Genomic DNA, 18,172 nt, shown 5'->3' on the forward strand with positions numbered 1-18,172 from the left:
CGCAAAGTATTTCAGTGTCTGCTTTGCAGACACTGAAATACGCGACGGGTGCAACTGCACCCGTCGCACCTTCCCACTCCGCCGGCTCAATTCTGAGCCGGCATCCTAGTGGGAAGGTTGATTTGCCCTGGGCTGGCGGGCGGCCTTTTGGCGACCGCCCGCCAGCCCAGGGCAAATGTCAGAATCACCGCCGCGGTCTTTCGACCGCGGTGCGGTGTTCTGACGGCGGTACCTTGGCGGACGGCCTCCGCCGTCCGCCAAGGTCAGAATGACCGCCTATGTATTCACAAAACGATAGAAACGTCTTTAAAAAAGAAAGAAAACAGAACAGATTATTTAAAGGTGCAATTGTTGTTTGTCTCTTGATATGGGAACACTCGATGATTAAAGAACAGTGATAAGTAAGATTAACATATGTGCATGAGCACACATATGCTCACACAGTCTATACACATACTCTCTCCCACACATGGATATCTTTTTTTGATCACTGAGGTTCCTGGCTCAAGTGCATGTCCCCAGCTTCTAATCGAAGTTCATAAGATCCGTTCTGGCAGAGCAGGCGATGGTCTGTCCTCATGGTGAAGACTTTTAAGAAGAGAAAGAAAACTTGATCCTCTCTTTCCGTGTCCCCCATGGCTCTGGGCAATTAACTCAGCAGTGAAGACACGTTAACTCCTTGTATGGCCATAGGACATCGGTGTCTAACCCGACAACAGAGCATGTATTTCCCTGCTGGGTCACGCCTCAGCTGTAGGATGTTGCCTCCACAGGACTACCAAGATGGGATGCTCGGCGAAGGAGAAGGTTCCACAAGTTCTCAACTTTCCTATTTTGAAGAGCATGACGTTCTGAAAGGAAGAAAAAAAGATAAAATGCTACTACTCGATAAAAGACAAAGGTGTAAAACAGATCACTACTGCCCCCCACACCAACAGCATAATGATGTGATGAATGCTGAATAATTACAGGAAAATGACGCACAAGTGTACTGATTCCACCACATTGCCACTGGATTATGGTATGTCAAATTCACTGTAATAACAAATATAAGGGTGTACTGTATGTACAATACTTAGTATTGTACTAAGAATACTGGAGTACAGTGGAACAAAGAGTCCTACATGAATCGTATCTTCTCATACTCGAGTCAACCAAACATCTGGATTCATCCAAGTCTCAAATTTACTTTAAATTGGAGGTCTGTTGTGTTGACACAGTTTGAAGAGCTGTACGTTCTGCACGTTCTCTGATGACCAGGTGCAGACAACTCTTAACCAGATTTTCAAAAACTTTGCGCCTGACAAAAGGTAGTTTGAAAGGTTTCCTTTTCTCAATGTAAACTGCTCTTTATGCTGTTTTGCGCCATTTTACGTGAAGGGATGTGACTTGGGTCACTTGCTTGTTTCTTGGACTGATCTGAGTAAGCACCCATAATTTTTGTTGCAAAGCCCAATCTACAAATATAGCCAGACTGGGCTTTGAATCAAAAACAAATGCTTTCTTGTTGCGGATGCGAACAAGGAGACCTTTTTAATTTCTCCAAACATTACACACTATGCATGTGTACTACACTGAGAGGAAGTTTCAGAATTTTTACAGGCATGTAATTTTGTGCCAGAAGAGTCAGTTCCAGGTATAAATTCTATGCTATACATCACACATGCCTCTGTATCATAGTGCGAAGGCTGCACATGTCGTTAGGCAGCCTTTATAGTGCCAACCACCAGCGGAACCAGTAGGTTTATTTTGGCTCCCTACCCTTGAGGAGTGTGTGGCTACAAGGCAAAGCCCCTCCTCTTGTCCATGAAGCAAAATAAACCTATAGTAAGGGTTACATAATACAACCAACAACATGTCAGAGGCTGTCTTTTACTATCTGTATCTTTTAATGTATTGTGCGGAATGAGTGAATATTAACATGGGACACCATCATCATAACAGCCCTGCAGAAGGCCATTGCTTGAGCATGTGAAATGTCCAAAACATGTAGGCAAGACATAAGTGGCTAGATGGCTGATTAGATCCCATCAAAGATCCCTGTGATTATCCTTTTAATCATATCAAGGGTACTCCATTAACACAAGGGGATTCCCACAGGAGTATACCTGAAGACATGGTTAATTTATCTGAGTCCCTGCAAATCATTGCGGATCGTTGTGGAAACATGCAGGATTTCCATTCCGGCAGGCACTATTGCTTAGGAAGTGCGTTCTTGGCTGGTGCCAGCACCTTCTACCACTTCAGTCTCAATACAGAGATACAGGCTATTCTCAGCAAATGCAGCAGCCTGTCACAAGCTGTGTGTGGATCTTGCTGAGCAGTTGCCTGCAGGGGGTTGATGAGACCCTTTTTCCTCCTCTTTATGGTGGTGTGCTCCATTGTTAACTAAAGGTGCAAATATTGCCAGATAATTACTTTCCTTGAAAACCTGGATAGGCTCTCCACATTTGCACAGTTCGCAAGCAATTAATTCCTTTTTCAATAGGTTGTCTCTGAGCATGGTGCAGGTACATAATTTCACATTGTATCTCCAGATGGAGCAGCAGATTAGAGGAACAAGGAGGCAGTTTATCAATTAACCTGCCAAGAGATAAATTTTTGTTTTAGTGTAGGTTTTTGTTTTTTTATTTTTAGTTGTTTGCACTTGTACTCACATGTATTTATGTCCAGTATGAATATTAATGTTAAGCATACTGATGGGGTTTGTAAAAGTTGGTCTATATGAGACAAAATATGCCAGTTCAACTTTAATATTGCCTTTCTAATTGTCAATTTCTTTTGGAGCAGAGTTTATCAAATAATTCCTATGTACTTGCAGACCTTAGGCTGCCTACCACCAAATGTATACCTCCTGACTCTGTTTTGCCTGACTTCACCTCCTTTAACCCCACCTCTGCAGTGGCCCTATTTTAGGGTCCCCCAATTATTGCTATCCAATTCCAGTACTGCTGCAAATTATCCTGTTAATTTTATTAGAACTACCGGACGTCGGTTGAGTCCAAAAGGATGGTATCTACCTACCCTGGTGTGGGTAGGTCACCTATGACGAAGCATGTCACAATACCTGTAGTTGAGCTAGGACTATAATAAATGTCCTTTCTGATTACCCAAGCACCTCTGGCGTGTTTCTTGTTTTGATGGGAGAAGGGGCTTGAGGTGATTAGCTCCCCTCTTTCTTGGTGAGCCTATAAGCCCTTATAATGGGCTAGCAAATTGGATGACGTCATCCACAGGCCATTTTTAATAAACATGACTGTGCTGTTTTCTCCTCCTTGTACAACACAGCAACTGTGGCCTGGTGGTTCTTACACAGATGCTTAGTAACATGTGGCATTGACATACCTCTGTTATTACATAACTTGCATAGGTCATTTAAGAACATATGGTTTAACTTTTTGATTGAGGTTACTGTCATCTTTGTTCCAGCATCCACCTCTCAAGTCAGGGTTTTTTTTGTAATTTCCTTTAATTTTCCTACTGTATGTAAAGAAGCCCTTTGGTTTGCTCTCAGATCATCATTTTAGTTCACAATGAAGTCACACAGCACACTGCGTCATTAATTCAATTAGCCCTATGCCAATAAGCCAACGCACTGGTCTCTAACGGAGATTGATAACACTAACACCACACTAGCAACGTTTAAGCAGACTCAACTCAAATCACAGCTTAGATTCAATCCTTAAAATAATGGTTTGGGTCAAATATAGCACACACACGTATGATGTTCATTTCCTGTCTCTTTTTTCGGTATTAACAATAGTTTGGCAGCTTGAAAGTAATCTAAATTAATATGCTGTGCACTATACCAAGTTTATTTGTTGGGTCTGGAAATACCTTGGAAAAATAAATGTTTTTTATTCATGGATGTCAATTATAGATTGAGAGAGGACCCCTCCCCCCCGGATGACATGACTTCAACTGTAAGCCAACAGTGACCCAGTATGTGACACTGTCTCGGTTTATGTCTCTATTCAAGTACCTGATGATTACATTGGATTGTTTAGGGTCATAACCCAAAAATGATTACAACCAGAAATCTAATGGATACTTCGTCCTATAGAATCTTCACCTTATATGTGAATCCCAAAGCAATACTTCACTATAAGGTGGGATCAAGTAGAGGCCCTTATCCAAAGAAGTTCTACAACACAGCCTTTGCAAAGTATCTGTCCATTCATGCTTGAGTGAGGAGAATCTAGACGCACTTGTCACTGCCTCGAGAAAATCTGGACAAGCACCAAATACACAGAAGCCCATAGCAACTTCAGAGCCGCCACCACCGCACACCCCCAACTCATCAGAAACACCAGAAAGAAGGCAGAATGTCCTCACATGCACGCAACAGCAAGGAACTCTTCAGCATCATCAAGGAGTTCGCCCAACCCAACAGTGGACATCCCACCCTCACAGGAAATCTGTGACAGACTCAACACCTACTTCCACCACAAATCAAGACCATCTATGAGAGTTTCAGCAAGGGCAACCTTCCGTGCAGAACCCCTCCACCTAAACCTGACACCAACAAACCAACAATCACCACCTGGACCCCCCTCACCACTGAAGATACGCTGAGAACAATGAGGTCCATACACTCCGGGGCCCCCACGGATCCATGCTCCACCACATTTTCAACAGAGCCGCAGACACCATCGCCCCCAAGCTCCGCCTCACCACCAACCACTCACTAACTGCCGTCACCTTCTCCGACGACTGGAAACACGCCGAGATCAACCACCTCCTCAAGAAACCCTCAGCAGACCCCACCAACCTCAAAAACTTCAGGCCCATCTCCCTACTCCCATTGTCTGCAAAAGTCATCGAAACACTTGCCACATTCATAGAAGACCACAACATCCTCGACATCTCCCAATCCAGATTCAGAAAAAGCCATAGCACCGAAACAGCCCTCCTGGCCGCAACAGATGACATCCGCTCCCTGCTGGACAAGGGAGAGACAATGGCATTCATCCTACTAGACCTCTCGGCGGCCTTCGACACAGTCTCCCATCACACCCTGATAAGAAGACTCCACTTGATTTCTTTTTTGACAAAACGAGGCGGAAGTAAGGGTCTGTAAGAGCCCTTCTTCTGGACCCCGCCTGTAGACGCTGAAGAGTCAGTGTTCTAGTTGACGCGAGTCATTAGACCTCACGTCTTTAAATGAACATGGGAGAGCGGCCGAGCAGCGGACGCGCCGCTGGCGCGCCAAAGGCGTACCTAAGCCAAGCCTGTCTGCGCCCGAACGGGCCCAGGGGCCAGAAACTCTGGTCTTTTTTCTAATAGCACTGTTTTTTAACCCATCTAAGGGTAGGGGGTTGGCCAAATTTTGCAAACACAAAGCACCTTTAGATTGTAGGTTAGATTGGGTGTGTGAAGTATGCAATTGGAAGTTATGCACCCACCTGACCCTGAAGGAAGTCAGAGCGGAGAGCGGTAGCATGGACAAGTTAGGTAATTCAAATAAGGGGTGTAAGATGGCTTATGCTAAGCCGTTCTGTCAGGCATTGGTCAATGCTCGGTCACTTCCTGAACATAAACTAGAAATTAGAGAGATGATCGAAGCTTGGCATATTGATTGTCTTTTTATGACAGAAACCTGGGGTAATTTAGAGTCTGATCCTGAATTTATTGAAGCAACTCCCCCGGGGTATACGTACTATAGATTGGATAGGCCTGTGGATCGGGGAGTTGGTCTGGCTAATATTTGCCGGACTATGTTTTCCTGTATTTGGACGAACATTCCTTCCGAAACATGTGAAGCAATGGCTTTTAAGATTTCACAGAATGACCAGGTGTTTCTTGAGGGGTTATTGATCTACAGGCCAACTGGTTCGTTTGTAAAAACATTTCAAACCTGCGTGTCCCTCTTGGAACCTATGGTTATGTCTTCTAAGGCAATCATATTAGGAGATTTACATTTTGACGAATCCTCTAATCCAATGGTTCAGGAATTCCTTGGTTTTATGATAGCTTTGGATTGGATTCTTAAAGTTTCATCTGTCACGCACATAGCCGGTCATATAATAGATGGGTTTTTTGCACGTACTGATCTACAGATGGAATTAACTAATTTCCAGTTAAGCTGGACTGACCATCATCTCCTGCTGTTTAAAATTGTGATGAACTGCCCCCCCTCCACCCTTTTTGGAACAGGGAGAATCAAGTAATTAGACCATGGAAACAGATCAAACAGGAAGAACTGGTATCGGCCCTGGAAAAGGGTTGGGTTAGGGACAACAGGCGGTCCTTGCCCCTGCTAGAAAGTTTCTATCAGGGTCTAGAGACTGTTCTGTTTTAATTGGCTCCTCCCAAGACCCTTAGACCCTCTAGTCGGAACAAGTTGAATCAACCCTGGTTTACTAGTGAACTGAAATCTCTTCAGAGGAAATGTCGTCAACTTGAGCAACGCTGGAAATTGAATCCTGGCCCAGAGGAAAGGGACTTAATTAAGTCTACTTTTAAAATCTATAAAGCAGCGCGTTTCAGGGCCAAATCTACCTTCTATATGGCGAAGGTTCAGGAGGCCTTGAATGCTCTGAGGGAGCTTTTTAAGGTGATCAAGGAATAATCTGCCCCCTCTAGGCCACCTGAACTAGTAAATTCACAAGAGTTCTGTGATAAGGTAGCAAAGCACTTTGAGAATAAGATTCTCTGTTCTTATGCTAACTTTGCTTCCCCTGAAGAAGTTAGGGAGCCAATTTCTTTGACCTCTTCTGATCCCACAGCAGGTGGACTAATTCTGTCTGATTTTCAATGTCCGACCCAAGACTGTATTAGCAAACTGGTCCTCAATATTAAGTCTGGTTCCCCTCTGGATCTATGTCCTCCTCCTGTGATTCAAATGGCCCCTGACTTTATGGCTCGGACTTTAGTTCCTATTTTTCAGGAAATCCTTAGTTCTGGATGCTATCCTTCAAGATGGAAGGAGACTTTAGTAGTTCCTGTGAAAAAAAAGCTAGAAGGGGATAGGCAGGACTTAGATAACTTACGTCCAATTGCGCTCCTTCCTTTCTTTGCCAAAATTCTGGAGAAAATTATGAATAGGGAACTAGCAGATTTTCTTGGGGAAGTGGAAGCTTTAGATCCTTCTCAGCATGGCTTCAGGAAAGCGCATAGTACGGAGACTGCTCTTATCTCATCCACCGACTTTATTCGAAGACTGGTGGATGAGGGACAAGGTGCCATTTTAGTGCTATTAGATTTGTCAGCAGCCTTTGACACTATGGCCCATATTTATACTTTTTGACGCACAGCTGCGCCAACGCAGTTGTGCGTCAAAAATTTTACCGCCGGCTAACGCCATTCCAAAGTGCCATGCAGGCGCCTTATTTATTGAATGACGTTAGCCGGCGCTGCGGACTGGTGTGCGTAAAAAAAAATGACTCACACCAGGCAGCGCCGTCGTAGGGGAAAATGGAGGTTGGGCGTCAAAAAATGGGGCAAGTCAGGTCTGAGGCAAAATTCAGGCCTCAACCCGATTTGCGGCAATTTTTTTGACGCCCAACCGCGTCAAAGACAGGAGTCATGCCCCCTTGCCCAATGGCCATGCCCAGGGGGGACTTATGTCCCCTGGGCATGGTCATTGGGCATAGTGGCATGTAGGGGGGCCCAAATCAGGCCCCCCTATGCCACAAAAAAAAACGGAAAAAAATACTTACCCCAACTTACCTCAACTTCCCTGGGATGGGTCCCTCCATCCTTGGGTGTCCTCCTGGGGTGGGCAAGAGTGGCAGGGGGTGTCCCTTGGGGCATGGGAGGGCACCTCTGGGCTCCTTCTGAGCCCACAGGTCCCTTAACGCCTGCCCTGACCCAGGCATTAAAAAACGGCGCCCATCATGCTGGGCGCCGTTTTTTAAGGCCTGCCCCCTCCTGTGCGTCAAAATGACGTCAGGGTATAAATATGGGGCACAGGCCTTAAAGTCATTTTTTGGAAGGGAACGCCTACCTTGCATATAATTAACGCAAGGCTGGTTCCCCCTTCCAAAAAATGACGCACATGGTGGAACTTTGATGCCCGCGGGGTCGGACGTCAATGTATAAATATGGGGCAGGGTTTGCGCCAATTGTGCGTCAAAAATTTTGACGCACATTCGGCGCAAACAGAGTATAAATATGCCTCTATATTTCCTCAGATTTTGATGACCCGCCTTTATCAAGTAGGATCAGAGGTAGGGCATCAAAACTTTTGGAATCCTTTCTAACAAATAGATGGACCACTGTAAGAGGTGGTAGTTTTGATTCTACACCTTATCTATTACCTTGTGGAACTCCACAGGGCTCCTCATTGAGCCCTACCTTGTTTAATATCTATGTTGCCCCGCTGGCTAATTTGGTCCGATCCTTTGGTTTCATCCCCACCTCATATGCAGATGATACACAGCTTATTATCGCAGTTAATAAAAACTGGGAGGAGGTGGCGGACCGTTTTAAACATTGTATGAAGGAAGTCAGTAACTGGATGGAGACCAACTGGCTCAAATTGAATGCTGCTAAGACTGAAATTCTTTGTTTTGGATCTGGTATTAAACAATGGAATCCACGTTGGTGGGCAACAAATTGTGGCTCCCTTCCTACCCCTACCAATGTCAGTAAGAACCTGGGTATTATGTTTGATGATCAACTGTCTTTCAAATATCAGGTAAACCACACGGTAAAAACATGTTTGTGGTTGATTAAAATGCTAAGGAAAGTTTTTCCTTTTCTCCAGTATAAATAGAGGGTTTCCGCCACTTTGGCTTTGGTAATGTCTAAAGTAGACTATTGCAATGCCTTGTTTCTCAATTTAGATAAAGGTCTGCTCCACAGGCTGCAGCTGATTCAGAATTCAGCTGCCAGAGCTGTTCTTAATCTCTCTCGTTGGACTTCAGTGAGTAGTCTTAGACAATTACAATGGCTTCCGGTGGCTCAGCGGATTATTTTTAAATCTCTTTGCTTGTCTTATAAAGCAGTGCATGGCCAGGGTCCAAAATACTTGACCGCTAAGTTATGTTGGTACAAACCAAAGAGACATCTTAGATCATCCACAGCTTATAACATTCGGGTACCCTGGACTAAGAGTGAAGTGGGGTGATAAAGCTTTTTCTGTAGCTGCAGCTAAGTGCTGGAACTCCCTCCCTCTAAACATTAGGGCAGAAACTAGTTATTTACGCTTTAGGAAATTGATTAAAACATGGCTCTTTCCTAGCTAATCTTCACTTTCTTTTCTGCGGGTTGGGGGTTTCCTGATGAGTTTCGTGTTGTTTTAACCTATGCCAGTGCTTCGATGCTCTTTGTGAGCCGGAATGCGCTTTATAAATACATACATACATACATACATACAATGCGTGGAACGACTCCTGGTGGCCACCCACCCTCGGAAACCCACCCACTCCTGCTAGCCAAACCCGCAACCTCGTAATCATCCTGGACTCCAACCTCAGCATGAACCATCAAATCAACTCAGTCACCTCCACCCGCTTCCGCACCCTCTGCCTCGTATGCAAGTCCTTCAAGTGGATCCCCCTCAAACATAGAAAGACCATCACACACACCCTTATCACCAGCAGACTGGACTATGGCAACACACTCTACGCCGAAATCAACAAGAAACTCACCCTCAAACTACAAAACATCCAGAACGCGCGTGCCAGACTGGTCCTCAACCTACCTCGACACTGCCACATCTCGCAACACCTGCGTACACTGCACTGGCTTCCCATAGCGAAAAGAATCACCTTCAAGATCCTCACCTACAAAGCGCTCCACAACATCGTACCTGCCTACCTGAACCAGTGACTCAACCTCCACGTAACCCACAGGAGCCTACGTTCATCCCAGCTCTCTCTCGCAGAAGTAACCCGCATCAGGAAAACCAGAACAGAAGGACACTCCTTTTCCTAACTCGCTGCCACAGCATGGAACGCCCTCCCTCTCCACATCAGACAAACCACCTCCCTCCTCAGCTTCACAAAGGAACTTAAGACATGGCTTTTTAAAGAACCACCTCACCGGTATACGCTACACTTACCCCCCCACGCCTTGAGACCTTAACCGGTGAGTAGTTGCGCTATACAAGCACTGATTGATTGATGGATTGAGGCAATAATGATTAGCAAAAGTGTGCAAGGATGACCATGTGGCAGCTTGGCTGATATCAACCATCAAAACTCTTCTGGAGTGAGCCATGGAACCAGACATGGCCCTGGTGGAGCAGAGACAGATTCTAGCTGGAGGTTCTTTCTTGGCTAAGACACAGTAGATTGTAATACAAAGGGTAACCCAACACAAAATGCTACTCTTGGTCACCACATGGCCGCCCACTTGCCTCCCCCAAAACCCATAATGAGTTGATCAACTACTCTATCTTGATGTCTATGATCATTATTCTAAGACAACCTTGGAACCAGTCTATGCAGCCACTCCTCCTGTGTAGGATGAGGGAAGAAAGATGGAAGGGTAATGGACTGGTGCATGTAAAAGACAGAAACCATTTTCAGTGGCCTATGGGCCAAAGTCATTGCCACTAAGAAGATGGTTTTTAGAGCGTAAAGTCAAATTCTGTGTTGTGCATGGACATTGATGGTGGTGCCATAAGAAACATTAACACAAATTTGCAAACCCTCTGAGAAGTCTTAAATGGAATAGAAGTAAAGAAGAAGAGAAAAACCTTTAGAAAATGTGCCATTTATAGGGGTTTAAACAAAGAAAGAGGCTGGACAGGAGGACATCTGAAGGCACAGAGGGAAGCCAAGTAACCACTTCCAGGCAAGATAAAGGCATGACTAAAGTGGGATAAAACTTTCAGACTCACACCACTAGAACCTTTTCAAGTGACCTGCATAAATGAATTTAGTGACTGACAGCCAAAAGTATATCCTTATCCGCAGAATGCAAGCATAAGGATTCTAGCTGACACAGCCAAATCTCCACAAGAACAGCAACATTGTTTGGAAATTAAGATGAAGGACTAGGCCACCTTGCTGTGAGAGCAGGTCCGACATGCAGGAGAGAAGAATGGGGCATAATTTTCAGTTCTAATGGATCTGCCTAACATATTTTCCTAACCCAGTCCTTCAGTATAAGGATAAACTGTGCTTGATGCTCCTGCCCCTTCTGCTGGACTTTTGAAGGACCGGGAACAGTGCTTTCAACAGAAGAAGGAATGGCAGGAATGTGTAAAGCAGGCCCTGTGACCAAATCCGAAGGTAAACCTAAGGGAACGATTCAGAGGGAAGAGTATGGCACAAAAAAGGTGCTCCTTGTTGTGGGCCATGGTGCAGAGATCTACCCATGAACCCCCAATCTGAAAAAAGAGAATTTCTATCACTTTTTCATGAAGTTTCTCCCTATTGTCCTCCAAGGATAGGCAACTCAGAGCATCTATTTTTATGTTTAGGGAGCCTTCAGAGTGTGGCACAACTAGGAAAATGCTCTGTTGAGAGCAACCACCACAGTGGGTTCATGACCCCAAACCAATGTCTCTTGATGTAGTGGACAGTGGTGGTAATGTCGGAGAGAATTTAAATGGAACTCCCACAGATTTATGTATAGGCACTACTCCAATGCGGGCCAAAGGCCTTAACATTTACTAGAACTTGCCATTCTATCATGCACTGGGGTCTCACAAATTAGGTGATGTTATCAGTGTTGTTATAAATGTTATGATTTCAGATGGCATATGTGGTGTACTATGAAAGGGTATAAGCAGTGCATGTAGAAGGCATGATTTATAGTAAATGTAGTGTGGCTACCGAGTTCAATACACTATGTTTTGAGGTCTGTGAGTTATAATAATCTGAAGGTGTTGCTAAATTATAAATTCAAGGCATAAGTATAACTTTAGAATCACTAATGTTTGAGTACTTCAAGTTTGGTTTGTATGGAAAGAATAAATACATTTCTAGTAAGTTAAAGGTGGTGTATAAATAATACATTTAATATATACCTATAACCTTAGAATTTCTAATTTTGTGTAGTTTAAGTTTGGGTTCTATAGAAGGAATAAATAAAGTTTAGTTTTCCTAACTATAACTAAGGTTTAAACTTTGTTTTCTTCATTGAATTTGATTTTTTGTGTTTTTATTAAAAATGTGTTACAAGTTCTAGAGCCCAGTGTCGAGTAGAGTGTCGTTAACAGAGTGTCTTACAGTACAGTGGAGTTGAGTGTTGGACAGTGTAGAGCCATAGACTGGATAGAGTGGAGTGGCTTAGCATACAATGGACCTAAGTGCCAGAGCATAGCAGCATGTTGTACAGTATAGTGGTGTAGAGTGCACTATAGTGGGCAAGTGTAAAGTTGAATAAACTGTCAACTTGGAGTGGTGTCTTGTACAGTACAGTGGAGTGGTGTGTCAAAGTGTGTTGGAAAGTGTCAGGGTGGAATATGGTGTTACACAGAGGAGTGTTGTACAATGTAGTGTAGGGGCGCAGGCTGGAGAACAGTGTGGTATGGTGGCACAGAGAGTAGTACAGTCTTGCAGAGTGGAGGTGCATAAAGTGCAGTACAGTGTTGTAGAGTGGAGTGGTATAGAATGGAGTGTCGTACAGTGGCGTAGCGTGGTGTAAAGCGTTGTGTAATAAAACAGAATGCAGTGGAGCTGGGTAGAGCTGCGTGTCATACACTAGACTAGCGTGGAGTGGAGTACCGTGCAGTGGAATAGCGTACAGTGGAGTGGCACAGAATGGAAGCGCATGGAGTGGCGTTACGTACAGTGGAAAAGTGTAAAGTGGAGTGGAATAGCATACAGTGGAGTGGGGCCGAGTGGAATAGCATACAGCGGAGGGGCATACAGGAGAGTTGCATACAGTGGAATAGCTTACCGAAGAGAGGGAATAAAAAGTGAAATAGCATGGAGTGGAGCAGTGTAGAGTGGAGCCGCATAAAGTGGAATAGCTTACAGTAGAGTTGTGTAGAGGAGTTGGATAGCATAGTGGAGTGGAATATAGTGGAGTGAGGTGCAGTGTAGTGGCATATATTGTGGAGTGGCGTTGACTGTAGTGGCATAAAGTGGACTAGCACACAGTAGAGTGGTTTTTTTGTGGAGAGGCAGAGTAATATAGTATATAGTGGAGTGGCGCAGAGTGGAATAGCATACAGTAGAGTGGCAAAGAGTGGAGAGGCAGAGTGGAGTGAGGTACACTGTAGTGCCATACAGTGGAGTGGCACAGACTGGAAGGGTATAGAGTGGAGTAACATAAAGTGGAGTGATTTAGAGTGGCGATGCGTACAATGAACTGTGGTAGAGCGGAGTTGTATACAGTGAAATAGAGTGAAGTGGCATAGAGTGGAATAGAGTAGAGTGACAGAGTGGAGTGAGGTACAGTGAAGCGGTGTACAGAGAAATAGGGTAGACTGGAGTAGTGTAGAGTGGAATAGCATACAGTGGCATGCTGCAGAGTGCAATAGTGTAGAGTGGAGTTGCTTACAGCATAGTAGCATAGAGTGTAGTGTCATACAGGGAAGCGGCATAGACTGGACCAGCAGTCAGTGGAGTGGCATAGGAATAGTATTAGGTGGAGTGGGGTAGAGTGACGTGGCATACAGTGGAGTGGGGTACAGTGGAATAGCATAGAGTGGAGTGGCATGAAGTGGCAGAGTGGAATAGCATATAATGAGAGTGGCATAGGATGGAATAGTGTAGAGTGGAGTGGTACAGAGAGGGATGCTAAAGAGAGGAGTGACGTACAGAGTGTCGTTGAGTGGAGTTACATATGGTAAAATAGCATAGAGTGGTGTGGTGTAGAGTGGGGTGTTACACAGTGGAATAGCGTACAGCGGAGTAGCACAGAGTGGCGTACATTAGAGGAGGATATACTGGAGTGGTGTAGAGTATAATAGCATACCGTGGAGTGTGGTAGATTAGAGTGGTATACAGTGGAGTGGTGTAGACTGGAGTTGAGTAGGCTGGAGTGGACTAGCCAAGAGTGGAGGGGAAGACAATAGAGTGGCATAGCCTGGAGTGTTACAGACTGGAGTGGTGTAGACTATAATAGTGTACAGTGGAGTGGTATCGAGTGGAGTGGCATAGAGTGTGCAGTGGTGTACAGTAGATTAATGTGCAGCAAAGTGGCCTAGAGTGGAGTGGAAGAGTGAAGTGCCATACAGTGGAATGTGGTACTTTAAACAGATGTATTGTGAAAGTGGGTGAATTGATGTTGACATAATGTGACAGGAATACAGATTATGAAGTATAAATGGTCATTTTTGGAAGTAGGTGTAAATAGTTAAAATAGGGATGAAGTTAAAAGTCTCAGAATACTTAGTTATAAATTGCTCTGTAGAATACCGATGTAACTTCGCAGAATACTGTGGTACGTGTTGAGGAGAAGGCAGTATATAATTTACTAAAAGCTCTCTTTACAAAATGTAAAAGGCAGCCATGTATTTTTAGCACAGTTTGGGTGCATTCTGGGCTAGTGCCTTAGATATAGGTAAGTGGAAGTTTTTATTGTTGTTGTTACCTACCTATTAGCACTTTATTAAAGAAGTAATACGTAGTGAAATGCACTCATATTTTCTGTATATATTTAAAACAGTTTACGGAGAACTGCGCTAATACCTACGAAGTACCAAGGTAGCTATTGGAAAAAATATATATGTCAAAAAACATAACATACACTGTAGTATTAATATATTAGTGAAATATAGTGTAGTAGAGAGTATTTATAATTTTTTTAAAAAATTTAAGTAGCACAGTAATTTGTAAGTACTACTGCAGCACTCTGCAGACTTTTCTGCAAAGAATCAAATATGTAAAAAATTGAAGGCCCACTGTAGTACACTATATTGGTGAAATATAGTGTAGTACAGTATATTTTTAATTATTTTGTTACATACCTATTTTTTCATTCTTAATTTTTTTTCTTCATTTTCTTTTAAGTACTATGTACTCCCTAGATTGTACTGCAGTACTTCTTAGGTAGTACCAACTTACTCTGTGATTTCTTTTTAAAAATATATAGAAACTTATAAATAATTTTCCATACCTATTACCAATTTAATAAAGTGGTAATAGGTAGGGTAAAATATAAAACCTAATACCTATTTCTTAAGCCCTAACCCAGCACGCAGCCAAAGTGTACATAAAGCAAAATGTCTGTCTTTAACTTTTGTAAAGACATTTATTAGCTAATCACATAGGCTCTCATTATAACATTGGCGGTATATACTGCCTACCGCTGCGGCGACAGCCGCCAAAAGACAGTCCAGCAGTCGTTACTGCCGTGGCGGACGGTGTGGTACATTGGAGGGTTGGCTTGAGCCAAACCGCCAATGTCTTAATATGGGGAAAAGTACCGCCAGCCTGTTGGCAGTACTTTTCTCCATTTTACCGCCGTCCACCAGGGTCATAATGAGGGCCATAATGCCTTATCATCAGCATGTACTGTGGTACTTTCGCAAAACTGCGCAAATCTACTGCAGCCATAGATATCACTAAGTTAAAATGCCTTATAACTTTGAAACTACTTAGGCTACTTACTCGTACTACTGAAAAGGATCATCTACACATCATTAACTATATTCCTGCCAAATTTTACTAAAATGCGTTCATCTGTTTTTAACACTACTGTATAGCATGAGACACAAACAGTCTATGGAAACACATTGATAGAAAAATAAGTTTTGGGACCCCCCTTGTTTCTTTGCATATCCCTGACCAATCAGAAAAGGCTATAGGTCTGCAAAGTTTCGTGGAGATTCAACAAACTCTTGCAAAGTTATTAGCATTCAAAAATTGAAGAAAATCCTATCTCTGGGAATCCTAACTCTAACTACAGAGTGGCTAACATCACACTGTAGTAAAAACTAGAAAATAAGTGTGGCTCAATAATACGTTATTAAGAGCAATTGTACTAATAAACACATGTTAACCACATTTATTACTACGTTGGCAGTGCAAGTGCTCTTGTATCACTCATCCATATGTGGTACTGAGGGACAGGACGCATACATACTAATATCACCGTTTTACTGCCAGACCATGCATGAAGACTTTGTTCTAATAACTGCAGGCCGGACTTCTTAGTTTCTTTGAATCTCTTCTATGAAGGACTGACTCAGGCTTGAGTCTGTTGATTCTTACTTCTAAAAGAACCTTGTCCTGTGAAGCGGTGAGGCGTGGCCTTGACAGGTTCAATGTCAAAGTTAGTTCTAGCACGACATTGACAACTGCAGCGTCACATTCACTAAGAAAGGTTTAGAGCACCCCTCGGAACTTCACACATCATGCTAGCTCTTCTTACATAAGAGATACTACTCCGGCCATTCATTCAAACCAAGACACTATTGCTGGTTGTGTGTCAGTCAATGACTGGGCTCTTAGAAGCCAGTCATCTTCAGAGGTATAACTGTGGAAATGTAATATGTAGTACCAGTCCTGCCAAGTGCCACGCATGTCGCATTAGGGTAACACAATTTCAGTAAAGTTCCTGCGTTACCACATGATCGGTAATTTGTCATGCAAACAAGATCAAAAGAAAGCTAAGCAGGATATCTCTAATTCCCTGCCTTGTGGTGAATGGCCCTACTCATTTCAGTTAGCTGCCTGACAGTGATACCTAGTGGCAGCAAGCTCCGTTGGTCAAAACAGCCGCATGGGTGTTCCTGACACATGGGCCAGGTTACATAAGCACCTGAGGAGATGCAGTCTTAGCTGACCAGGCTTGAGAGTGTAGATGAGGTGGCTTAACACTTGCTGACTGTAGTGCTGTCGTGCATGGGTGGCAAAACAAATCCAATACTTTATCACTGCGTTTCTTTCTACAAACTAGTAATTGCCACTAGTACCTTCTCCAATGCTTATTTAATTTATGGTCATGATCATGGGCCTATATAAACTGGGCACTAGCTTAGTGCCCTTCCATTTCTGTTGCTTTGCAGCAGTTTTAAGAACTTCTTTGATATTCTCCTTGGTCAAATGGGAGTAATTTCTGATATTTATATATTTCCCTCGTCGTCATTGCTTGATTTTACTCAAGAGAAAGTGTCAGTCATAGTTGCTGAATGTCACTCATAATTACATTGAAATTATGAAAATGTCACACGTCAGCAATCTGAAACCTTGGCAGCTATGGTAGTACTGTTAATGTGCTTCTATGTCAATGAAGGTAACTTGGGGGGATGTTTTCACAATCACAAAACCTACAAACCAGACTGAACCTAGAAATGTAATATGTTAAGTTAAAAACGTGGTTGGCATGCGGTCTTACAATCTAGACACATGTTTGCAATACCCTGCATGTAACAGCATCACACTTTTATTTTTCTTTCAGACAACCTGATTATTGTTTTCGCAATACACATTTTGATGGGTGATTAACTGACACACACTGCAGCTTTCACCAGAGTGAAACCCTAACACTTCGTGGATGTATGGCAGAATGTGTCCCTGCACTATTAGATGCAACCTGGAATATTTCAGCAACCCAGTGCCTTATTTGAGCATGTGGTTTCTGGCGATCGGCACCAACACTTGATTATCACTACTTGCAAATATAATAGTCCACTGCATGGTGGCACTTTGTTTAATTTTGAGATGAGCGGAACAGTGTTTAATAATTCAGTATGTATTAGAGGTGACTAATAATACTTGCCATCCGCACCATGCCCATAGCTTTCAGTGCCCTGCAGTAGTCTGAATTATCACACTTGCAGGAGTGTGATGGTTAGTAGTTTTGTTGTTACTGCCACTGGCAGCGCTGGTAGGGGCAATAGGTGGTGCAAGCTGCAGTGGTCTTCTGAGAAGAGCCCTTTCATTTTTTTTTAAACAAATGAAGCACTGAGCAACACTCTGAACATATTGAAAGTACTTATGATATGATCACAGTGCCCTGGCACAATGTATCAGTGACGGTATATTATTTTCTCACATATGCATTTTGGTCGGCCAGCAGAGAAAGGCATTAGATCTCCTGGTACACTATTTAAAAATGGAGTTCTAGTTTGGGGTACGATTTAAGATTGACAGAATTTGTGGTGCTGATAACGAATACCTCAAGTAAGCCCTGCTTCTGTGTCCTACAAATAAATGTTTCCACTGTGCATTTAATGCTCTGGGGCGTGCATATATGATCTGCTACAGTGGTGGATGTATCAGTTATGCCTCCTCTGGCTGCTGTGTAAAACATTTTACAAAGCTGGTCTTTAAAAACCATGTCATTTAATCAAATTCTTTGCGAGTTCTTGCTGTAA

At 43.4% G+C, this 18,172-nt stretch overlaps 1 protein-coding gene across 1 annotated transcript in view; it reads right to left on the minus strand.

The window, feature by feature from the left end:
- Positions 1 to 717: 717 nt before the first annotated feature.
- Positions 718 to 18,172, minus strand: part of ADAM19 (ADAM metallopeptidase domain 19) — a 238,525-nt gene continuing 221,070 nt past the window's right edge. The window contains exon 23 of the mRNA XM_069199648.1: positions 718 to 851. The gene's annotated coding sequence lies outside the window, so the exon portion shown is untranslated. The remainder of the gene's footprint in view (positions 852 to 18,172) is intronic.

The sequence above is a fragment of the Pleurodeles waltl genome, chromosome 7 (assembly GCF_031143425.1).
Source record: "Pleurodeles waltl isolate 20211129_DDA chromosome 7, aPleWal1.hap1.20221129, whole genome shotgun sequence".
In the NCBI taxonomy this organism is placed as follows: Eukaryota; Metazoa; Chordata; class Amphibia; order Caudata; family Salamandridae; genus Pleurodeles; species Pleurodeles waltl.